The sequence below is a fragment of the Hyperolius riggenbachi genome, chromosome 1, assembly GCF_040937935.1.
Source record: "Hyperolius riggenbachi isolate aHypRig1 chromosome 1, aHypRig1.pri, whole genome shotgun sequence".
Taxonomy (NCBI): Eukaryota; Metazoa; Chordata; class Amphibia; order Anura; family Hyperoliidae; genus Hyperolius; species Hyperolius riggenbachi.
Window position 1 is genome coordinate 609,981,478 of NC_090646.1, and position 25,488 is coordinate 610,006,965.

At 51.6% G+C, this 25,488-nt stretch overlaps 3 pseudogenes; all 3 read right to left on the reverse strand.

Annotated features, from left to right (window-relative positions):
• Positions 1-2,685: 2,685 nt before the first annotated feature.
• Positions 2,686-2,805, reverse strand: LOC137533124 (5S ribosomal RNA; annotated as a pseudogene).
• A 10,730-nt stretch (positions 2,806-13,535) lies between these two features.
• LOC137533017 (5S ribosomal RNA) lies at positions 13,536-13,654 on the reverse strand (annotated as a pseudogene).
• Positions 13,655-14,419: 765 nt separating this feature from the next.
• Positions 14,420-14,538, reverse strand: LOC137533069 (5S ribosomal RNA; annotated as a pseudogene).
• Between the last annotated feature and the right edge of the window lie 10,950 nt (positions 14,539-25,488).

The following is a 25,488-nucleotide window of genomic DNA, read 5'->3' on the forward strand; positions in this document are numbered from 1 at the left end:
TGACCCCTGTTCCTTATCCTCCTAATTTTCTGGTTTCTCTCCTCCTCCTCCTCCTGTTTCCCTGCTCTCTCCTCCTCCTCCTCCTGTTTCCCTGCTCTCTCCTCCTCATCCTCCTGTTTCCCTGCTCTCTCCTCCTCCTCCTCCTGTTTCCCTGCTCTCTCCTCCTCATCCTCCTGTTTCCCTGCTCTGTCCTCCCCACTCCCCATCCTCCTGTTTCCTTGCTCTGTCCTCCCCATCCTCCTGTTTCCCTGCTCTGTCCTCCCCATCCTCCTGTTTCCTTGCTCTCTCCTCCTCATCCTCCTGTTTCCCTGCTGTCTCCTCCCCATCCTCCTGTTTCCCTGCTCTGTCCTCCCCATCCTCCTGTTTCCCTGCTCTGTGTTCCTCATCCTCCTGTTTCCTTGCTCTGTCCTCCCCATCCTCCTGTTTCCCTGCTCTGTCCTCCCCATCCTCCTGCTTCCCTGCTCTGTCCTCCCCATCCTCCTGCTTCCCTGCTCTGCCCTCACCATCCTGCTGCTTCCCTGCTCTGTCCTCCCCATCCTCCCGCTTCCCTGCTCTGTCCTCCCCATCCTCCCGCTTCCCTGCTCTGTCCTCCCCATCCTCCCGCTTCCCTGCTCTGTCCTCCCCATCCTCCCGCTTCCCTGCTCTGTCCTCCCCATCCCCCCGCTTCCCTGCTCTGTCCTCCCCATCCTGCTTCCCTGCTCTGCCCTCACCATCCTTCTGCTTCCCTGCTCTGTCCTCCCCATCCTCCCGCTTCCCTGCTCTGTCCTCCCCATCCTCCCGTTTCCCTGCTCTGTCCTCCCCATCCTCCTGCTTCCCTGCTCTGTCCTCCCCATCCTCCTGCTTCCCTGCTCTGTCCTCCCCATCCTCCTGCTTCCCTGCTCTGCCCTCCCCATCCTCCTGCTTCCCTGCTCTGTCCTCCCCATCCTCCCGCTTCCCTGCTCTGTCCTCCCTATCCACCCGTTTCCCTGCTCTGTCCTCCCCGTCCTCCCGTTTCCCTGCTCTGTCCTCCCCATCCTCCCGTTTCCCTGCTCTGTCCTCCCCATCCTCCTGTTTCCCTGCTCTGTCCTCTTATTTCCCTGCTCTGTCCTTCCCATTCTCCTGCTTCCCTTCTCTGTCCTCCCCGTCCTCCTGTTTCCCTGCTCTGTCCTCCCAATCCTCCTGTTTTAATGGACTGTCTTCCAAATCCTCCTGTTTCACTGCTCTTTCCTCCCCATCCCCCAACTTCGCTGCTCTGTCCTCCCCACACCCCCAACTTTAATTTTCTTTCCTTCTCATCCCCAACGTCACTGGTCAGTCCTCATCCCCCAACTGCAATGCTCTGTCCTCCTCATCCCCCATCTTCACTGCTCTTTAATCTTCATCCTTCACTGCTCTGACCTCTGTCCCTGCCTCTCATCACTCTCATGATCTTACAGTCTAATCTCTGCCTAATATCACTGACCTCCAGCATTTTACACCCTAATCCTTAAAGAAAATATTCTAAACTCTAATCCCTGTGTCATGTCACTAACTGCCCTCAGGATCTTATACTCTAATCACTGGTTAATGGCATAATTAGTGACATGACACAGTGATTAGCGTGTAAAAACCTAAGGAAAGTTAGTGATGACGCAGGGATTAGAGTTTAGAATATTTTTACTTGGAGGTGTGGTCTGTGTTCAGGGGCAGGGTTTAGGGTGCCAAAGCAGCTGTAGCTACAGGCTCATCAGTGGTAAATCCGGCCCTGATTAGATGCCTCTGTATAGTGAGGCTTCCCATGTGCTCATAGCCATTGGAAAAAAAAAGCCTGCAGCACCTGGGGTTCACAGCCGGTCTCCCACGCAACTACTAACCAGGCCTTAAGCCAATTAGTTTCTGCGAATGACGAGAGCGGGTGCTTTCAGCTTAGTGTGGCCGCATGCAAAATCCAAAGCGCCGGTCCAGCATCTCGAAGGTGAGGCTACCCACGTGCTTATAGAATAAAAGAAAAAAAAAAAGGTTGCGGCACCTGGGGTTCACAGCCAGTCTCCCACGCAGCTACTAACCAGGCCTGAAGCCGCAAGGCGCTGGTCCGGCGTCTTGAAGGTGAGGCTTCCCACGTGCTCATAGCCATTGGGAGAAAAAAAATCCTGCAGCACCTGGGGTTCACAGGCGGTCTCCCAAGCAGCTGGTCTCTCCAATCGTGGCAACCTGCACAGTACGACGTTGGGGCATATTTAACATTTTTTAAATATGCCGCCTAATATGGCCTCCTCCTCCCCTACAGCCATGCAAATCCTCGCCAATTGTGGCAACCTGCAGAGTACCACACTGGGGCATATTTAAAATTTAAATATGCCGCCCAAGTATGGCCTCCTCCTCCCCTACAGCCATGCCAATCCTCGCCAATCATGGCAACCTGCAGTGTACCACGCCGGGGCATATTTAAAATGATTTAAATATGCCGCCTAAGTATGTCCTCCTCCCCCATGTGTTTTTTGCTTAGTGTGGCCGCAGGCAAAATCCAAAGCGTCGGTCCAGTGTCTTGAAGGTGAGGCTTCCCACGTGCTTATAGCCATAAAAAAAAAAAAAAAAAAAAAAAAAAGCCTGCAGCACCTGGGGTTCACAGTCTGTCTTCTACGCAGCTACTAACCAGGCCTGAAGCTGCAAGGCGCCGGTCAAGCGTCTTGAAGGTGAGGCTTCCCACGTGCTCATTGGAAAAAAAAAAGCCTGCAGCACCTGGGGTGCACTACCGGTCTCCCAACGCAGCTACTAACCAGGCCTTAAGGCGCTTAGCTTCCACGATCTGATGAGAGCGGGCACTTTCAGCTTAGTGTAGCTGCAGGCAAAATCCAAGGCACCGGTCCGGCATCTTGAAGGTGAGGTTTCCCAGGTGCTCATAGCCATTGGAAAAAAAAAAAAGCCTGCAGCACCTGGGGTTCACAGCCAGTCTCCCACGCAGCTACTAACCAGGCCTGAAGCTGCAAGGCGCCGGTCCAGCGTCTTGAAGGTGAGGCTTCCCACGTACTCGTAGCCATTGGAAATAAAAAAGCCTGCAGCACCTGGGGTTCACAGCCGGTCTCCCACCCAGCCGGTCTCTCCAATCGTGGCAGCCTGCACAGTACTACGTCGGGGCGTATTTAAATTTTTTTAAAATCTGCCACCTAATTATGGCCTCCTCCTCCCCTACAGCCATGTCAATCCTCGCCAATCATGGCAACCTGCAGTGTACCACGCCGGGGCATATTTAAAATGATTTAAATATGCCGCCCAAGTTATGTCCTCCTCCTCCTCCCCCATGTGCTTTTGGCTTAGTGTGGCCGCAGGCGATAGCCAAAGCGCTGGTCCAGCGTGTTGAAGGCGAGGCTTCCCAAGTGCTCATAGCCATTGAAAAAAAAAAACCCCTTCAGCACCTGGGGTTCACAGCCAGTCATCCACGCAGGTACTAACCAGGCCTGAAGCCAGAAAGCGCCGGTCCAGTATCTTGAAGGTGAGGCTTCCCACGTGCTCATAGCCATTGGAAAAGAGAAAAGCCTGCAGCACCTGCAGCCGGTCTCCCACGCAGCTACTAACCAGGCCTTAAAAAAAGGCGCCGGTCCAGCGTCTTAAAGGTGAGGCTTCCCACTTGCTCATGGCCATTGAAAAAAAAAGCGTGCAGCACCTGGGGTTCACAGCCGGTCTCTGACGCAGCTACTAACCAGGCCTGAAGCTGCAAGGCGCCGGTTCAGCGTCTTAAACTTGAGGCTTCCCACATGCTCATAGCCATTGAAAAAAAAAACCTGCAGCACCTGGGGTTCACAGCCAGTCTCCCATGCAGGTACTAACCAGGCCTGAAGCTGCAAGGCGCCGGTTCAGCATCTTGAAGGCAAGGCTTCCCACGTGCTCATAGCCATTGGAAAAAAAAACCTGCAGCACCTGGGGTTCACAGCCGGTCTCCGACACAGCTACTAACCAGGCCTCAAGCCGCAAGGCGCCAGAACAGCGTCTTGAAGGTGAGGCTTCCCACATGCTCATAGCCATTGAAAAAAAAAGCCTGCAGCACCTGGGGTTCACAGCCGGTCTCCCACACAGCTACTAACCAGGCCTGAAGCCGCAAGGCGCCAGAACAGCATCTTGAAGGTGAGGCTTCCCACATGCTCATAGCCATTGGAAAAAAAAAGCCTGCAGCACCTGGGGTTCACAGCCGGTCTCCCATGCAGCTACTAACCAGGCCTAAAGCCGCAAGGCGCTGGTTCAGCGGCTTGAAAGTGAGGCTTCCCACGTGTTCATAGCCATTGGAAAAAAAAAAAAGCCTTCAGCACCTGGGGTTCACAGCCGGTCTCCGACGCAGCTACTAACCAGGCCTGAAGCCGCAAGGCGCCAGAACAGCGTCTTGAAGGTGAGGCTTCCCACGTGCTCATAGCCATTGGAAAAAAAAAGCCTGCAGCACCTGGTGTTCACAGCCGGTCTCCCACGCAGCTACTAACCAGGCCTAAAAAAAAGGCACCGGTCCAGCGTCTTAAAGGTGAGGCTCCCCACTTGCTCATGGCCATTGAAAAAAAAAAAGCGTGCAGCACCTGGGGTTCACAGCCGGTCTCTGACGCAGCTACTAACCAGGCCTGAAGCTGCAAGGCGCCGGTTCAGCGTCTTGAACTTGAGGCTTCCCACATGCTCATAGCCATTGGAAAAAAAAGCCTGCAGCACCTGGGGTTCACAGCCGGTCTCCCACGCAGCTACTAACCAGGACTGAAGCCGCAAGGCGCTGGTCCAGCAGCTTAAACATGAGGCTTCCCACGTGCTCATAGCCATTAGAAAAAAAAAAAGCCTGCAGCACCTGGGGTTCACAGCCGGTCTCCGACGCAGCTACTAACCAGGCCTGAAGCCGCAAGGCGCCAGAAAAGTGTCTTGAAGGGGAGGCTTCCCACGTGCTCATCATAGCCATTGGAAAAAAAAAAGCCTGCAGCACCTGGGGTTCACAGCCGGTCTCCCATGCAGCTACTAACCAGGCCTAAAGCCGCAAGGCACCAGTCCAGCGTCTTGAAGGTGAGGCTTCCCACCTGCTCATAGCCATTGGAAAAAAAAATCCTGCAGCACCTGGGGTTCACAGCCGGTCTCCCATGCAGCTACTAACCAGGCCTAAAGCCGCAAGGCGCTGGTTCAGCGGCTTGAAAGTGAGGCTTCCCACGTGTTCATAGCCATTGGAAAAAAAAAGCCTTCAGCACCTGGGGTTCACAGCCGGTCTCCGACGCAGCTACTAACCAGGACTGAAGCCGCAAGGCGCCAGAACAGCGTCTTGAAGGTGAGGCTTCCCACATGCTCATAGCCATTGAAAAAAAAAAAAAGCCTGCAGCACCTGGGGTTCACAGCCGGTCTCCCACACAGCTACTAACCAGGCCTGAAGCCGCAAGGCGCCAGAACAGCATCTTGAAGGTGAGGCTTCCCACATGCTCATAGCCATTGGAAAAAAAAAGCCTGCAGCACCTGGGGTTCACAGCCGGTCTCCCACGCAGCTACTAACCAGGACTGAAGCAGCAAGGCGCCGGTCCAGCGTCTTGAAGGTGAGGCTTCCCACGTGCTCATAGCCATTGGAAAAGAAAAAAGCCTGCAGCACCTGGTGTTCACAGCCGGTCTCCCACGCAGCTACTAACCAGGCCTGAAGCCACAAGGCGCCAGAACAGCATCTTGAAGGTGAGGCTTCCCACATGCTCATAGCCATTGGAAAAAATAAGCCTGCAGCACCTGGGGTTCACAGCCGGTCTCCCATGCAGCTACTAACCAGGCCTAAAGCCGCAAGGCGCTGGTTCAGCAGCTTGAAAGTGAGGCTTCCCACGTGTTCATAGCCATTGGAAAAAAAAAAAGCCTTCAGCACCTGGGGTTCACAGCCAGTCTCTGACGCAGCTACTAACCAGGCCTAAAGCCGCAAGGCGCCAAAACAGCGTCTTGAAGGTGAGGCTTCCCACATGCTCATAGCCATTGGAAAAAAAAAGCCTGCAGCACCTGGGGTTCACAGCCGGTCTCCCACGCAGCTACTAACCAGGCCTAAAAAAAAGGCGCCGGTCCAGCGTCTTAAAGGTGAGGCTCCCCACTTGCTCATGGCCATTGAAAAAAAAAAAGCGTGCAGCACCTGGGGTTCACAGCCGGTCTCTGACGCAGCTACTAACCAGGCCTGAAGCTGCAAGGCGCCGGTTCAGCGTCTTGAACTTGAGGCTTCCCACATGCTCATAGCCATTGGAAATAAAAAGCCTGCAGCACCTGGGGTTCACAGCCGGTCTCCCACGCAGCTACTAACCAGGACTGAAGCCGCAAAGCGCCGGTCCAGCGTCTTGAAGGTGAGGCTTCCCACGTGCTCATAGCCATTGGAAAAGAAAAAAGCCTGCAGCACCTGGTGTTCACAGCCGGTCTCCCACACAGCTACTAACCAGGCCTAAAAAAAGGTGCCGGTCCAGCGTTTTAAAGGTGAGGCTTCCGACTTGCTCATGGCCATTGAAAAAAAAAAGCGTGCAGCACCTGGGGTTCACAGCCGGTCTCAGACGCAGCTACTAACCAGGCCTGAAGCTGCAAGGCGCCGGTTCAGCATCTTGAACTTGAGGCTTCCCACATGCTCATAGCCATTGAAAAAAAAAAAACCTGCAGCACCTGGGGTTCAGAGCCGGTCTCCCATGCAGCTACTAACCAGGCCTGAAGCTGCAAGGCGCCGGTTCAGCGTCTTGAAGGCGAGGCTTCCCACGTGCTCATAGCCATTCGAAAAAAAACCTGCAGCACCTGGGGTTCACAGCCGGTCTCCGACGCAGCTACTAACCAGGCCTGAAGCCGCAAGGCGCCAGAACAGCGTCTTGAAGGTGAGGCTTTCCACATGCTCATAGCCATTGGAAAAAAAAAAGCCTGCAGCACCTGGGGTTCACAGCCGGTCTCCCACGCAGCTACTAACCAGGCCTGACGACCCAAGGCGCCGGTCTAGCGTCTTTAAGGGGAGGCTTCCCACGTGCTCATAGCCATTGGAAAAAAAAAGCCAGCAGCACTAGAGATGTCCCGAACGGTTCCAGGCGAACTTTGGGTGGTTCGCGGTCGCCTTTGTAGCCAATCAGGTTACACTCAGTCCTGGAGCCACTCCCCCCCCCCTTATATTAGGCAGGCTCCGCCGGCCATTACACTCACTCCTGTGCCAGCAATAATTAATGAAGGGACAGCTGCATCAGTCTCTCTCATAGGGAAAGATTAGTTAGGCTCTTTGCTTGTTAGCTTGCTCCTGGCTGATTGTTATTGCTAAAATAGCACCCCTTAACAGATCTTTTGAGAGCTAATGTTCTCCTGATGTGTTTTTTTTTTTTTTTTTGTGTTGCTCACTGACACTGACATTATACAGCCCTATCAGTTGCAGCTGGACCTTGGTAATTGTTATTATTGTGCCAGCCAGGCCCTGCCTATTTATCTATACTGGGGCACCTACCTATGCCTAGCTAACTACTGAGGCACCTACCTATGCCTTTCTACCTATACTGGGATACCTACCTATGCCTACCTACCTATACTGGGACACCTACTTATGCCTACCTATACTGGGAAACCTACCTATGCCTACCTACCTATACTGGGTCCCCTACCTATGCCTAGCTAACTACAGAGGCATCTACCTATGCCTATCTACCTATACTGGGACACCTACCTATGCCTACCTACCTATACTGGGACACCTACCTATGCCTACCTACCTATACTGGGTCTCCTACCTATGCCTAGATAACTACTGAGGCACCTACCTATGCCTATCTACCTATACTGGGACACCTACCTATGCCTACCTACCTATACTGGGACACCTACCTATGCCTACCTACCTATACTGGGACATCTACCTATGGCTACCTACCTATACTGGGTCTCCTACCTATGCCTAGCTAACTACTGAGGTACCTACCTATGCCTATCTACCTATACTGGGACACCTACCTATGCCTACCTACCTATACTGGGACACCTACCTACCTATACTGGGACTCCTACCTATGCTTACCTACATACAAGAAGATAATAAGGTCATTGCTTCATTGTGGACAGAGCAAATTTGTTAAGCTGGACAGCCACTGTTGTTATATCATTGTGCTACCACAGCCCTGCGACCATATGGGCTGGAAAACCGCCACGGCCTGCACTCTGGCCATGTTGCGCACCAGTCCAGCACTGCCGTCACTACGCAAACAGCTGTTTGCGGTGCATTACACAGTGAGTTTGGTGTGTCAGTGTGAAGCAGTACTCCAATTACACTCCCTGATTGATGTATACACATGCAAGATGTTTGAAAGCACTTTAGGCCTGCAATTTAGCATTCAATGTGATTTCTGCCATTAAAAAGCTGCTTTGCGTCAAATCCAGAGTTTTCCCTGGGACTTTTGGTGTCTATCCCACTCCGCCACCTGGGGGTCCAGGTGTTAGACCCCTTGAAACATGTTTTCCATCACTTTTCTGGCCAGCATAAGTGTTTCTACTTTTCAAAGTTCGTCTCCCCATTGAAGTCTATTGCGGTTCGCGGACTTTTGCGCGAACCGAACCTTCTGCGGAAGTTCACGAACCGAAAATCGGAGGTTTGCAACATCTCTATGCAGCACCTGGGATTCACTGTAAAGTCCAAGAGTTTTGCCGCTGATTACCTCGAACTGCAGCCCGTGTGCTGGCTCACGCACACCACTTATCAGCTTGATAAGCTTTCCAGTCCGCATCTACTCCGCTTGTTTCGCTGTGGAATTTCTTGAGAACTTCGGCCCCTGGCCCTTGTCTGCCTGTTTCATTAGACAGTGAAGGGTTTAACGGCACCACTGTTATAAATCACCTTTTTGCTTCGACACCAGCAACTTCTTAGAGTTGCACCTCACAGACTGTGAGATAACTTGACTCTCAACACAGCAAGCATTATTGAAGATAGACCGTTCTCAGGCATCTTCAAAGTACATGGAGTTTATTCAGTAAACAGATATACACATACAGTTCGTCATATCTTAGCAAAGCCGATTCTTGCGTTGCGTTACAGCTTCGTGATTACCTTCCTGTTGAAGGTAATCAAGTCATCTTTGTGAGAAAACGCGGAAAAGCCGCCGGGTGTGCTCAGAACAAGGCGGCTGATTCCGCATCCAACGCGGCGGTTTGCATGCGTAGGCCTACATCTGCCAGTATGGCTGAACGCGGAGAAACCGCCGCATGCCTTGATAGCGGTGCGGCTGGCTCTGCGTCCAGCGCGGCGGGTGGTACGCAAGACATGTCTGGTGTGGCTGGGACTGATAGTCCACACACGTTTAGAAGAACGGCAGACCAAAAAATGCAAATGGACGCACTCACCAGCCGTCTGGGCACACTTACCACTTCTGTGGAAAACATCAATATAGTGCTGGGCAGCCACCAGACGGTAATGGACGCTTTGTCTGGATCTTTACAAACCCTCCAGACGGCTGTGAAGGATGTGCAATCCCCTTTTAGCACAGACATACGTATGCCTGTACCTGAAAAATTTTCTGGTCACAGATCTGACTTCCGTAATTTTAGAAGTAGAGTGTTATCATACTTTGAGTTAAGACCTAATTCTTCAGGAACTGTGGCCCAAAGGGTTACCTTTATTAAAACCTTGTTATCTGGCGATTCTCAGACCTGGGCGTATAGCCTTCCCTCCAGTCACCAGGCCCTAACCTCTGTAGAGGAATTTTTTAAAGCTATGGCTATAATTTCCAACGATCCAGACATTGCCTCGACTTCTGAGCGGAAGCTCAAACTTTTACGTCAAGGCAAGAGTCCGGTAGAAGATTATGCTGCTGAATTTAGGAGATGGTCAGTATCGGCCAGGTGGGACACATTTGCCCTATTAGATTGTTTTTTATCAGGGTTGTCAGACGAGGTTTCCGATCTTATGTTAAGTCAGCCGGAACCTAAGTCCATCGATGAAGCCATTTCATCGGCCATCAGGATAGATCGCCGGCTGCGATATCAGAGACAGACCCGGGGTAAAAGCCATGTGAGAATGGTGTCCCACGCTGCACCCCCAGTGACTCCACTTCCACCCGCTTCACCTCCACCGGAGCCAATGCAGATTGGTCGGTCAAAGTTGTCTCAAGTGGAGCGGAAACGCAGAATCTCAGAGCGTCTCTGTCTTTATTGTGCAGAGGGGGGTCATAGAGTACAGAATTGCCCTAAAAAGTCGGGAAACGCTACTGCCTAGGTGTAGTCGGGGGTAATACCCTAGGCATGCAATTTTTACCCCTAGATGATAAACGTTTGCTTCTTCCCTGTACTATTTCATGGGAGGATAGGTCTGAAGTCACTGAAGCCTTCATTGACTCGGGCTCAGCGGCTAATTTTATGGATTTTGAATTTGCAAAAAAATTGGGTATTCCGGTCACCCCGGTAAAACCACAGATACAGGTTACTGCAGTAGATGATTCCCCTCTCTGTAAGGGGAAGTGATAGTGCAGAACCGGTATACAGACTTTTCTTCTTCTCTAAAGAACGGAATTGCAAAACAGTTCCTCGGAGCTGAACACTCAGAACACGCGAACTAGAGAAATCTCTGCTTCTACTGCTGTCTATGGCAACATCTTATTTACAGTGGCAGTTTTACTGAGAATTAACATTCCCCCCCCCCCCCAAAAAAAAAAACATGTATTGGAGTAAAGGCAAAAAAATGTCTTTAGCTTTGAGAGGTTATGGGTAGATCACTCGGGCTACAGCAGAGCAGGGTGATCCACCAGGCAACCTAGGCAGGTGCCTGGGGCCTAGTGGGTGTCAAGGGGCCCACCTGCCACCTTTGGTGACCTCTCCACTTCAGCTTACCAAAAGGACCATATGGGGGCCCCAAATCTACTGCCTTGCCTAGGGCCCCATTACATATTAATCCATTTCTGAGCTACCGTATATGCCAAGCAGGCACTGCACTGAGAATAACCGTGAATCTGTCATTACAATGGCATCTGCTAAGGGGTGGAGTGTAATAGTTATTAGAGGTGATGTTTTGGAAGCAGGAACAATGGGCAAGTGTAAGGATCTCAAGTATTTGAACAAGTGTCCAATTGTGATGGCCGACTACTGAACTAGTGCAACTAGGAAACCGAACTTGTTGTTTTTTACTGGTGTGAAGTGGTTAGTAATGGCCAGTGAACTGGTGACGGGGTCATCGGGACCCAAGGCTCATGGATGCCCAAGGGTAGCCAAGGTCAGCCAATCGGGTCTAATTCCACCGTCCTGCTTCTGTAGCACAAACTGCTGAACAACTTAGTGCTGGCTGTGAAAGAGAGCAGTGAGATTGTCCGTCTGCTGCCCGCTGGGCTGGCCGGGAGTTTGAGGAACCACGTGGGGAGGCGGGCATCATTTACTGGCAAGTCGCACAGACTTAAGGGGCCCATACACTCAGCCGATTTTCTGGCCGTTCGATTGCAAATTGGCCCTAATGGAAATCTGATGGCAAAAAAATGCCATCAGATCTTTTTTTAATAGATTTCAAACTGAAATCTATTGGAATTCTATTCTAGTAAAAAATGACCCTTTTACACATCAGATAGATAAGAATTCCATCTGATGATCTATCTGCTGCTAATCTGACGAGTGTATGGGTACCTTTAGCCTGCCTGCGCCAGTGCGCCCAGAGCCTGATAGAGAGGGAATCGGGGATAAAGAGGAGAGGGATTCAAGCGGCACAGCACAGGTAGGCTGCAGGCAAAAAGGTCCTCCCTGCCCCCCACTCCTGTACTAAAGCAGCCAACCAGCATGGCTGCAGTAATGGTAGCCAGGCAGTCTCCGTGCTCCACACATCGGTGGAAAGGCTGAAAAAGCATGTGAACACCTGCTGCTTCCTAAAAGCCAACCTATGCTGCAGTGTCACAGTCTGCCGATAGCACCGCCGCCGAGTTCCTAAAGCAGTAAGAGGAGGACAGACCAGCTCAGCTGCAGTGCCTGATGGGAGGTCACCAAGCAGCAGTAAAGCTACAACGTCAAGGTGACCCCTGTTCCTCATCCTCCTACTTTTCTGGTTTCTCTCCTCCTCCTCCTCCTGTTTCCCTGCTCTCTCCTCCTCCTCCTCCTGTTTCCCTGCTCTGTCCTCCCCATCCTCCTGTTTCCTTTCTCTGTCCTCCCCATCCTCCTGTTTCCTTGCTCTCTCCTCCTCATCCTTCTGTTTCCCTGCTCTCTCCTCCCCATCCTCCTGTTTCCCTGCTCTGTCCTCCCCATCCTCCTGATTCCCTGCTCTGTGTTCCTCATCCTCCTGTTTCCTTGCTCTGTCCTCCCCATCCTCCTGTTTCCCTGCTCTGTCCTCCCCATCCTCCTGCTTCCCTGCTCTGCCCTCACCATCCTGCTGCTTCCCTGCTCTGTCCACCCCATCCTCCCGCTTCCCTGCTCTGTCCTCCCCATCCTCCTGCTTCCCTGCTCTGTCCTCCCCATCCTCCTGCTTCCCTGCTCTGTCCTCCCTATCCTCCTGCTTCCCTGATCTGCCCTCACCATCCTCCTGCCTCCCTGCTCTGTCCTCCCCATCCTCCCGCTTCCCTGCTCTGTCCTCCCCATCCTCCCGTTTACCTGCTCTGTCCTCCTCATCCTCCTGCTTCCCTGCTCTGTCCTCCCCATCCTCCTGCTTCCCTGCTCTGCCCTCCCCATCCTCCTGTTTCCCTGCTCTGTCCTCCCCATCCACCCGTTTCCCTGCTCTGTCCTCCCCATCCACCCGTTTCCCTGCTCTGTCCTCCCCGTCCTCCCGTTTCCCTGCTCTGTACTCCCCATCCTCCCGTTTCCCTGCTCTGTCCTCCCATTTCCCTGCTCTGTCCTTCCCATTCTCCTGCTTCCCTGCTCTGCCCTCCCCATCCTCCTGCTTTCCTGCTCTGTCCTCCCCATCCTCCCGCTTCCCTGCTCTGTCCTCCCTATCCACCCGTTTCCCTGCTCTGTCCTCCCTATCCACCCGTTTCCCTGCTCTGTCCTCCCCATCCACCCGTTTCCCTGCTCTGTCCTCCCAATCCTCCTGTTTTAATGGACTGTCTTCCAAATCCTCCTGTTTCACTGCTCTTTCCTCCCCATCCCCCAACTTCGCTGCTCTGTCCTCCCCACACCCCCAACTTTACTTTTCTTTCCTTCTCATCCCCAACGTCACTGGTCAGTCCTCATCCCCCAACTTCAATGCTCTGTCCTCCTCATTCCCCATCTTCACTGCTCTTTAATCTTCATCCTTCACTGCTCTGACCTCTGTCCTTGCCTCTCATCACTCTCATGATCTTACAGTCTAATCCCTGCCTAATATTACTGACCTCCAGCATTTTACACCCTAATCCTTAAAGAAAATATTCTAAACTCTAATCCCTGTGTCATGTCACTAACTGCCCTTAGGATCTTACACTCTAATCACTGGTTAATGGCATAATTAGTGACATGACACAGTGATTAGCGTGTAAAAACCTAAGGAAAGTTAGTGATGACGCAGGGATTAGAGTTTAGAATATTTTTACTTGGAGGTGTGGTCTGTGTTCAGGGGCGGGGTTTAGGGTGCCAAAGCACCTGTGGCTACAGGCTCATCAGTGGTAAATCCGGCCCTGATTAGATGCCTCTGTATAGTGAGGCTTCCCACGTGCTCATAGCCATTGGAAAAAAAAAGCCTGCAGCACCTGGGGTTCACAGCCGGTCTCCCACGCAACTACTAACCAGGCCTTAAGCCAATTAGTTTCCGCGATCTGACGAGAGTGGGTGCTTTCAGCTTAGTGTGGCCGCATGCAAAATCCAAAGCGCCGGTCCAGCGTCTCGAAGGTGAGGCTACCCACGTGCTTATAGAATAATAAAAAAAAAAAGCCTGCAGCACCTGGGGTTCACAGCCCCCACGCAGCTACTAACCAGGCCTAAAGCCGCAAGGCGCTTGTCCGGTGTCTTGAAGGTGAGGCTTCCCACGTGCTCATAGCCATTGGGAGAAAAAAAATCCTGCAGCACCCGGGGTTCACAGGCTCCCAAGCAGCCGGTCTCTCCAATCGTGGCAACCTGCACAGTACGACGTTGGGGCATATTTAACATTTTTTAAATATGCCGCCTAATATGGCCTCCTCCTCCCCTACAGCCATGCAAATCCTCGCCAATTGTGGCAACCTGCAGAGTACCACGCTGGGGCATATTTAAAATTTAAATATGCCGCCCAAGTATGGCCTCCTCCTCCCCTACAGCAATGCCAATCCTCGCCAATCATGGCAACCTGCAGTGTACCACGCCGGGGCATATTTAAAATGATTTAAATATGCCGCCTAAGTATGTCCTCCTCCCCCATGTGTTTTTTGCTTAGTGTGGCCGCAGGCAAAATCCAAAGCGTCGGTCCAGTGTCTTGAAGGTGAGGCTTCCCACGTGCTTATAGCCATTAAGAAAAAAAAAAAAAAGCCTGCAGCACCTGGGGTTCACAGTCTGTCTCCCACGCAGCTACTAACCAGGCCTGAAGCCGCAAGGCGCCGGTCCAACGTCTTGAAGGTGAGGCTTCCCACGTGCTCATTGGAAAAAAAAAAGGCTGCAGCACCTGGGGTGCACTACCGGTCTCCCACGCAGCTACTAACCAGGCCTTAAGCCGCTTAGCTTCCACGATCTGACGAGAGCGGGCACTTTCAGCTTAGTGTAGCTGCAGGCAAAATCCAAGGCACCGGTCCGGCATCTTGAAGGTGAGGTTTCCCAGGTGCTTATAGCCATTGGAAGTAAAAAAAAAGCCTGCAGCACCTGGGGTTCACAGCCAGTCTCCCACGCAGCTACTAACCAGGCCTGAAGCTGCAAGGCGCCGGTCCAGCATCTTGAAGGTGAGGCTTCCCACGTACTCGTAGCCATTGGAAATAAAAAAGCCTGCAGCACCTGGGGTTCACAGCCGGTTTCCCACCCAGCCGGTCTCTCCAATCGTGGCAGCCTGCACAGTACTACGTCGGGGCGTATTTAAATTTTTTTAAAATATGCCGCCTAATATGGTCTCCTCCTCCCCTACAGCCATGTCAATCCTCGCCAATCATGGCAACCTGCAGTGTACCACGCCGGGGCATATTTAAAATGATTTAAATATGCCGCCTAAGTTATGTCCTCCTCCTCCCCCATGTGCTTTTGGCTTAGTGTGGCCGCAGGCGATAGCCAAAGCGCTGGTCCAGCGTGTTGAAGGTGAGGCTTCCCAAGTGCTCATAGCCATTGGAAAAAAAAAAACCTTCAGCACCTGGGGTTCACAGCCAGTCATCCACGCAGCTACTAACCAGGCCTGAAGCCGCAAGGCACCGGTCCAGCATCTTAAACATGAGGCTTACCACGTGCTCATAGCCATTAGAAAAAAAAAAGCCTGCAGCACCTGGGGTTCACAGCCGGTCTCCCACGCAGGTACTAACTAGGCCTGAAGCCAGAAAGCGCCGGTCCAGTATCTTGAAGGTGAGGCTTCCCACCTGCTCATAGCCATTGGAAAAAAAAAGCCTGCAGCACCTGGGGTTCACAGCCGGTCTTCCACGCAACTACTAACCAGGACTGAAGCCGCAAGACACCAGGACAGCGTCTTGAAGGTGAGTCTTCCCACGTGCTCATAGCCATTGGAAAAAAAACCTGAAGCACCTGGGGTTCACAGCCGGTCTCCGACGCAGCTACTAACCAGGCCTGAAGCCGCAAGGCGCCAGAACAGCGTCTTGAAGGTGAGGCTTCCCACATGCTCATAGCCATTGGTAAAAAAAAAGCCTTCAGCACCTGGGGTTCACAGCCGGTCTCCCACGCAGCTACTAACCAGGCCTGACGACAAGGCGCTGGTCCAGCGTCTTAAAGGATAGGCTACCCACAGGCTCATAGCCATTGGAAAAAAAAATGCCTGCAGCACCTGGGGTTCACAGCCGGTCTCCGACGCAGCTACTAACCAGGCCTGAAGCCGCAAGGCGCCAGAACAGTGTCTTGAAGCTGAGGCTTCCCACATGCTTATAGCCATTGGAAAAAAAAAAGCCTGCAGCACCTGGGGTTCACAGCCGGTCTCTGACGCAGCTACTAACCAGGCCTGAAGCTGCAAGGCGCCGGTTCAGCGTCTTGAACTTGAGGCTTCCCACATGCTCATAGCCATTTGAAAAAAAAAACCTGCAGCACCTGGGGTTCACAGCCGGTCTCCCATGCAGCTACTAAAGAGGCCTGAAGCTGCAAGGCGCCGGTTCAGCGTCTTGAAGGCGAGGCTTCCCACGTGCTCATAGCCATTGGAAAAAAAAAAGCCTGCAGCACCTGGGGTTCACAGCCGGTCTCCGACGCAGCTACTAACCAGGCCTGAAGCCGCAAGGCGCCAGAACAGCGTTTTGAAGGTGAGGCTTCCCACATGCTCATAGCCATTGGAAAAAAAAAAGCCTGCAGCACCTGGGGTTCACAGCCGGTCTCCCACGCAGCTACTAACCAGGCCTAAAGCTGCAAGGCGCTGGTCCAGTGGCTTGAAAGTGAGGCTTCCCACGTGTTCATAGCCATTGGAAAAAAAAAAAGCCTTCAGCACCTGGGGTTCACAGCCGGTCTCCCACGCAGCTACTAACCAGGACTGAAGCCGCAAGGCGCCGGTCCAGCAGCTTAAACATGAGGCTTCCCACGTGCTCATAGCCATTAGAAAAAAAAAAGCCTGCAGCACCTGGGGTTCACAGCCGGTCTCCGACGCAGCTACTAACCAGGCCTGAAGCCGCAAGGCGCCAGAACAGTGTCTTGACGGTGAGGTTTCCCACATGCTCATAGCCATTGGAAAAAAAAAAGCCTGCAGCACCTGGGGTTCACAGCTGGTCTCCCATGCAGCTACTAAGCAGGCCTAAAGCCGCAAGGCGCTGGTTCAGCGGCTTGAAAGTGAGGCTTCCCACGTGTTCATAGCCATTGGAAAAAAAAAAGCCTTCAGCACCTGGGATTCACAGCCGGTCTCCCACGCAGCTACTAACCGAGCCTAAAGCCGCAAGGCACCAGTCCAGCGTCTTGAAGGCGAGGCTTCCCACGTGCTCATAGCCATTGGAAAAGAAAAAAGCCTGCAGCACCTGGTGTTCACAGCCGGTCTCCCACGCAGCTACTAACCAGGCCTGAAGCCGCAAGGCGCCTGTCCAACGTCTTGAAGGTGAGGCTTCCCACGTGCTCATTGGAAAAAAAAAAGCCTTCAGCACCTGGGGTTCACAGCCGGTCTCCCACGCAGCTACTAACCGAGCCTAAAGCCGCAAGGCACCAGTCCAGCGTCTTGAAGGTGAGGCTTCCCACGTGCTCATAGCCATTGGAAAAGAAAAAAGCCTGCAGCACCTGGTGTTCACAGCCGGTCTCCCACGCAGCTACTAACCAGGCCTAAAAAAAAGGCGCCGGTCCAGCGGCTTGAAAGTGAGACTTCCCACGTGTTCTTAGCCATTGGAAAAAAAAAAAGCCTTCAGCACCTGGGGTTCACAGCCGGTCTCTCACGCAGCTACTAACCAGGACTGAAGCCGCAAGGCACCAGTCCAGCGTCTTGAAGGGGAGGCTTCCCACGTGCTCATAGCCATTGGAAAAAAAAAAGCCTGCAACACCTGGGGTTCACAGCCGGTCTCCCACGCAGCTACTAACCGGGCCTAAAGCCGCAAGGCACCGGTCCAGCGTCTTAAAGGTGAGGCTTCCCACTTGCTCATGGCCATTGAAAAAAAAAAAGCGTGCAGCACTTGGGGTTCACAGCCGGTCTCTGACGCAGCTACTAACCAGGCCTGAAGCTGCAAGGCGCCGGTTCAGCGTCTTGAACTTGAGGCTTCCCACATGCTCATAGCCATTGAAAAAAAAAACCTGCAGCACCTGGGGTTCACAGCCGGTCTCCCATGCAGCTACTAACCAGGCCTGAAGCTGCAAGGCGCCGGTTCAGCGTCTTGAAGGCGAGGCTTCCCACCTGCTCATAGCCATTGGAAAAAAAAACCTGCAGCACCTGGGGTTCACAGCCGGTCTCCGACGCAGCTACTAACCAGGCCTGAAGCCGCAAGGCGCCAGAACAGCGTCTTGAAGGTGAGGCTTCCCACATGCTCATAGCCATTGGAAAAAAAAAAGCCTGCAGCACCTGGGGTTCACAGCCGGTCTCCTACGCAGCTACTAACCAGGCCTGACGACACAAGGCGCCGGTCTAGCGTCTTAAAGGTGAGGCTTCCCAAATGCTCATAGCCATTGGAAAAAAAAAAGCCGGCAGCACTAGAGATGTCCCGAACAGTTCCAGGCGAACTTTGGGTGGTTCGCGGTCGCCTTTGTAGCCAATCAGGCTACACTCCATCCTGGAGCCACTCCCCCCCCCCCTTATATTAGGCAGGCTCTGGCGGCCATTACACTCACTCCTGTGCCAGCAATAATTAATGAAGGGACCGCTGCATCAGACTCTCTCATAGGGAAAGATTAGTTAGGCTCTTGGCTTGTTAGCTTGCTCCTGGCTGATTGTTATTGCTAAAATAGCACCCCTTAAAAGATCTTTTGAGAGCTAATGTTCTCCTGATGTGTTTTTTGTTTTGTTTTTTGTGTTGCTCACTGACACTGACATTATACAGCCCTATCAGTTGCAGCTGGACCTTGGTAATTGTTATTACTGTGCCAGCCAGGCCCTGCCTATTTATCTATACTGGGACACCTACCTATGCCTAGCTAGCTACTGAGGCACCTACCTATGCCTTTCTACCTATACTGGGATACCTACCTATGCCTACCTACCTATACTGGGACACCTACCTATACTGGGACACCTACCTATGCCTACCTACCTATACTGGGTCCCCTACCTATGCCTAGCTAACTACTGAGGCTTCTACCTATGCTGGGACACCTACCCAGGGCCGGATTTAGAGCTTAGGAGCCTATAGGCACATAAGTTCTTGCACTCTAAGCTCTGCCCCTCAGCACAGGCCACACCTCCAAGACCCCCTCTTTTAGCTATGAAAAAAAAACCATGCAATGTAATGCATATTGATAATACTGCCATCGAAATGGCGGTATTATTGGGAAATTTGGGAGCCTGTGGAGCCCGATAAATAGTGGGGGGGAGGGGGGGTTGGTGGCTGTTATGGTTAGGCATCTGGTAGGTTGTTTGTGTGAGGGAAGACTGTTAGGGTAAGCATCAAATAGGTTGTTTGGGGGAAGGAGGGCTGTTAAAGTTAAGCCTCTGGGGCAGGGTTCTGTTCAGAGTAGGGTTAGGTTGAGCTATAGTAAAATAATGGTATTTAACCAATATTTACCGTCCTTCTTTACATTTTAAAAGTAAAACACTGGTAAACATACCAATATTCTACTATTGGCTTTCCTGGGCACCCAAATTTCCAGACGCCCTTTTATTACTTACGCCACGCACACATACACAAAGGTCGCACCCACAGATCTCTCTTGTTCTCACAAACGCACAGATCACACAGACAGACACACGGATCACACAGACAGACACACGGATCACACAGACACACGGATCACGCAGGTGGACACACGGATCACGCAGGCGGACACACGGATCACGCAGGCGGACACGCGGATCACGCAGGCAGACACACGGATCACACACACATAGGTCACAGACACACACACTCTCCCCATCCCCACACAAAACAAAACCCTCACTCTCCCTCCCCCAGTCAAACAGCTAGCTAACTTTCACTGCAGAAAGTACCATCCACCACAGCTTTGAAGTTCCCTTACCACGTGACACTTTTTGTCAGGCTAGAGCAGGAGGAATCCATCTCGGGAGAAGGCAGCAGGAGCTAAAGCTGCTCTGCCCTCTCAGCAACCTCCCGACCCCGAACTGAGTGTGCCCCGGTCTGACCACTACTCCCTGACAGTCACAGGAGATGGCTGGATGAAGAGGGAGAGGAGGGGGGTGGGAGCGGGCAGACAACGCAGACATCAGTCAGGAGAGTGAAAACCTACAAGCCACATTGCACATTATTGACACTGAACTCCCCGCCTGTCACACACACGCTGGCTCCTGATCTGAACAGGACGAGAGAGGGGGCGGAGCTTTTTGCCTACCTTCGCTGTACTTATCTCTCTCCCTCTCATTCAGGGCTCTGGGCACAGGTAGGCTTAATTCACTGGCAGGTAAGCGATACCTGCCAGACGCCCACATGGTTTCTCCCATCCCAGCGGCAGCAGAGCGATGCCTTGCACGCAGCTGCTGCTCTAGGCTTGTCAATTGCAGCGCTGCGTGCAGGCCAGGCATGAATACGGCAGTGGGCGGAGAGAGCTGTGCTTGCAAGAGTCGCTCTCAGCCTGTCAGTCACTGTGTGTGTGGGGAGAGTGAGGCGGCCGCCCGATTAAGACGAAAGTGGGCGGGGCGAGCGACGCGGTCATGGAGGATCGCACTTTAAGGTTTTTAAACTTGAAAGGGGCAATTAAAACACCGCCCTTGCCCAATCAGGCGCCTGTAGGCACGTGCCTAGTGTGCCTTATGGTAAATCCGGCCCTGCACCTACCTATGCCTACCTACCTATACTGGGTCACCTACCTATGGCTACCTACCTATACTGGGTCTCCTACCTATGCCTAGATAACTACTGAGGCACCTACCTATGCCTATCTACCTATACTGGGACACCTACCTATGCCTATCTACCTATACTGGGACACCTACCTATGCCTACCTACCTATACTGGGACACCTACCTATGCCTACCTATACTGGGACACCTACCTATGCCTACCTACCTATACTGGGTCCCCTACCTATGCCTAGCTAACTACTGAGGCATCTACCTATGCCTATCTACCTATACTGGGACACCTACCTATGCCTACCTACCTATACTGGGACACCTACCTATGGCTACCTACCTATACTGGGTCTCCTACCTATGCCTACCTACCTATACTGGGACACCTACCTATGGCTACCTACCTATACTGGGTCTCCTACCTATGCCTAGCTAACTACTGGGACACCTACCTATGCCTACCTACCTATACTGGGACACCTACCTATGCCTACCTACCTATACTGGGACACCTACCTATGCTTACCTACCTATACTGGGACTCCTACCTATGCCTACCTACATACAAGAAGATAATAAGGTCATTGCTTTATTGTGGACAGAGCAAATTTGTTAAGCTGGACTGTCACTTTTGTTCTATCATTGTGCTACCCCAGCCCAGCGACCATATGGGCTGGAAAACCGCCACGGCCTGCACTCTGGCCATGTTGCGCACCAGTCCAGCACTGCCGTCACTACGCAAACAGCTGTTTGCGGTGCGTTACACAGTGAGTTTGGTGTGTCAGTATGAAGCAGTACTCCAATTACACTCCCTGATTGATGTATACACATGCAAGATGTTTGAAAGCACTTTAGGCCTGCAATTTAGCATTCAATGTGATTTCTGCCATTAAAAAGCTGCTTTGCGTCAAATCCAGAGTTTTCCCTGGGACTTTTAGTGTCTATCCCACTCCGCCACCTGGAGGTCCAGGTGTTAGACCCCTTGAAACATGTTTTCCATCACATTTCTGGCCAGCATAAGTGTTTCTACTTTTCAAAGTTCGTCTCCCCATTGAAGTCTATTGCGGTTCGCGGACTTTTGCGCGAACCGCACCTTCTCCGGAAGTTCGCGAACCGAAAATCGGAGGTTCGCGACATCTCTATGCAGCACCTGGGATTCACTGTAAAGTCCAAGAGTTTTGCCGCTGATTACCTCGAACTGCAGCCCGTGTGTTGGCTCACGCACACCACTTATCAGCTTGATAAGCTTTCCAGTCTACTCCGCTTGTTTCGCTGTGGAATTTCTTGAGAACTTCGGCCCCTGGCCCTTGTCTGCCTTTTTCACTAGACAGTGAAGGGTTTAACGGCACCACTGTTATAAATCACCTTTTTGCTTCGACACCAGCAACTTCTTATAGTTGCACCTCACAGACTGTGAGATAACTTGACTCTCAACACAGCAAGCATTATTGAAGATAGACCGTTCTCAGGCATCTTCAAAGTACAAGGAGTTTATTCAGTAAACAGATATACACATACAGTTCGTCACATCTTAGCAAAGCCGATTCTTGAGTTGCGTTACAGCTTCGTGATTACCTTCCTGTTGAAGGTAATCAAGTCATCTTTGTGAGAAAACGCGGAAAAGCCGCCGGGTGTGCTCAGAACAAGGCGGCTGATTCCGCATCCAACAAGGCGGTTTTCATGCGTAGGCCTACATCTGCCAGTATGGCTGAACGCGGAGAAACCGCCGCATGCCTTGATAGCGGTGCGGCTGACTCCGTGTCCAGCGCGGCGGGTGGTACGCAAGACATGTCTGGTGTGGCTGGGACTGATAGTCCACACAGGTTTAGAAGAACGGCAGACCAAAAAATGCAAATGGACGCACTCACCAGCCAACTGGGCACACTTACCACTTCTGTGGAAAACATCAATATAGTGCTGGGCAGCCACCAGACGGTAATGGACGCTTTGTCTGGATCTTTACAAACCCTCCAGATGGCTGTGAAGGATGTGCAATCCCCTCTTAGCACAGACATACGCATGCCTGTACCTGAAAAATTTTCTGGTCACAGATCTGACTTCCGTAATTTTAGAAGTAGAGTGTTATCATACTTTGAGTTAAGACCTAATTCTTCAGGAACTGTGGCCCAAAGGGTTACCTTTATTAAAACCTTGTTATCTGGTGATTCTTAGACCTGGGCGTATAGCCTTCCCACCAGTCACCAGGCCCTAACCTCTGTAGAGGAATTTTTTAAAGCTATGGCTATAATTTCCGACGATCCAGACATTGCCTCGACTTCTGAGCGGAAGCTCAAACTTTTACGTCAAGGCAAGAGTCCGGTAGAAGATTATGCTGCTGAATTTAGGAGATGGTCAGTATCGGCCAGGTGGGACACATTTGTCCTATTAGATTGTTTTTTATCAGGGTTGTCAGACGAGGTTTTCGATCTTATGTTAAGTCAGCCGGAACCTAAGTCCATCGATGAAGCCATTTCATCGGCCATCAGGATAGATCGCCAGCTGCGATATCAGAGACAGACCCGGGGTAAAAGCCATGTGAGAATGGTGTCCCACGCTGCACCCCCAGTGACTCCACTTCCACCCGCTTCACCTCCACCGGGGCCAATGCAGATTGGTCGGTCAAAGTTGTCTCAAGTGGAGCGGAAACGCAGAATCTCAGAGCGTCTCTGTCTTTATTGTGCAGAGGGGGGTCATAGAGTACAGAATTGCCCTAAAAAGTCGGGTAACGCTACTGCTTAGGTGTAGTCGGGGGTAATACCCTAGGCATGCAATTTTTACCCCTAGATGATAAACGTTTGCTTCTTCCCTGTACTATTTCATGGGAGGATAGGTCTGAAGTCACTGAAGCCTTCATTGACTCGGGCTCAGCGGCTAATTTTATGGATTTTGAATTTGCAAAAAAATTGGGTATTCCGGTCACCCCGGTAAAACCACAGATACAGGTTACTGCAGTAGATGATTCCCCTCTGCAGGGTAACAGTCCTCTGTCACAGACTCCAGAAGTGGGGGTCACTATCGGGGTGTTGCATAGGGAACATTTTTTTTTTTTGTATGACGACCTCCACGATCATTCTTGGCATGCCTTGGTTACAACTTCACTCACCTCAGATTAACTGGGCCACGGGTCAGCTAACGAGCTGGTCTTCCCAGTGTTTTCATCATTGTTTAGCGAAGGTAACCTTGGGTGAGACCAAGATTCATGTGGAAGGATTGCCAGATCAGTATTCTGAGTTTGCAGACGTGTTTTGTCCTAAATCGGCCGATAAACTTCCTCCACACTGCCCTTTCGATTGTCCTATTGATCTCCGGTCTGGTTGTATGCCCCCAAGAGGTCATCTCTACAATTTATCTGGGCCCGAAAAATTGGCAATGCAGGAATACATCTGTGAAAATCTAGCTAAAGGGTTCATTCACCCTTCCCGGTCGCCTGCTGGTGCAGGTTTCTTTTTTGTAAAGAAAAAAGACGGAGGCCTTCGGCCGTGCATTGATTATCGGGGCCTGAATAAAATCACAGTAAAAAATCGCTATCCATTGCCTTTGATAGACGATTTATTTACTCAGGTCACCAATGCTAAGATCTTCTCAAAATTGGATTTGCGGGGTGCATACAACCTGGTACGGATCAGAGAGGGCGATGAATGGAAGACGGCCTTTAACACACCCGATGGGCACTACGAGTACCTTGTGATGCCCTTCCGGTTGTGTAACGCCCCGGCCGTCTTTCAGGAGCTCACTAATGAGGTGTTCAGAGAGGTTTTAGGCAAATTTGTCCTGGTATATTTGGATGATATACTAATCTTCTCAGCCAACCTCTCAGAGCATAGGGATCATGTCAGATTTGTGTTGCACAAGCTAAGACAAAACATGTTATATGCCAAATTGGAGAAATGCATTTTTGAGGTAACATCTGTCACCTTTCTGGGGTACATGATTTCTACCTCGGGCCTTTCTATGGACCCTGCCAAGGTCTCTGCTGTTCTGGAGTGGCCTCAGCCAGTGGGTCTGAAGGCTTTGCAGAGATTCTTGGGGTTCGCTAACTACTATAGAAGGTTCATAAAGGGGTACTCCACAGTCATCGCACCCCTTACCAGTCTCACAAAGAAAGGGGCAGATACTAACCACTGGTCCTCCGAAGCTCTTGCTGTTTTCTCCACCCTGAAGGAATTGTGTTGTACTGCACCCATTTTAAGACACGTTGACATTTCCTATCCCTTTATTGTGGATGTAGATGCCTCAGAGGTTGGGGTAGGGGCTCTGCTGTCTCAGCGTTCTGGGTTGCAGGGAAGGTTACACCAGTGTACCTATTTCTCTCGTAGATTTTCACCCGCAGAGAAAAATTACGATATAGGCAACAGGGAGCTCCTAGCCATTAAATTGGCCTTTGAAGAATGGCGTCATTGGCTAGAGGGAGCAGAACATACGATTACAGTTTACACTGATCACAAAAATTTGGAATACATCGAGGGGGCTAAGAGATTGAGTCCCCGACAGGCTCGGTGGTCACTGTTCTTCTCGAGATTCAGATTTATAATCACGTATACCCCGGGTAGTAAAAACATCCAGATGTTTCGAGCCAGAAACAGCACAGCCCTCAGACCCAGAGACTATTCTCCCACAGAAAGTGGTGTTGGCAGCCACAGAGACCTGTAGGAACTGGACTGAAACTTTAGGTCCTTTCCAACAGGATGTCCCTGAGGGAAAGCCTGAAGGGGTAATGTTTGTACTGTTGCCATTCCGCCTACAGATTTTGCAGATGTTCCACTCCCACAAAAATGCTGGACATCCTGGTGCCACCAGAAAGCAGGATCTTGTTGCTAGGTGTGCATGGTGGCCTTCATTGGCAACTGACTGCAAGGAGTATGTGAGAGAATGTGCAGCATGTGCAAGAAGTAAACCCTCCCGTCAGGCACCTGTGGTAACATTGCAGCCTTTACCCACCCCGAGTGAACCATGGACCCATTTGTCCATGGATTTTGTGGGCGAACTCCCGAAGTCTGAGGGCATGTCGGTCATTTGGGTGGTAGTCGACAGATTCAGTAAAATAGCCCATTTCGTGCCCTTGAAAGGACTCCCCTCGGCCCAGGAGTTGGCTGATCTTTTTATCTTGCATATCTTCCGGCTACACGGTATTCCGGAAAATATAGTGTCAGATCGGGGAGTCCAATTT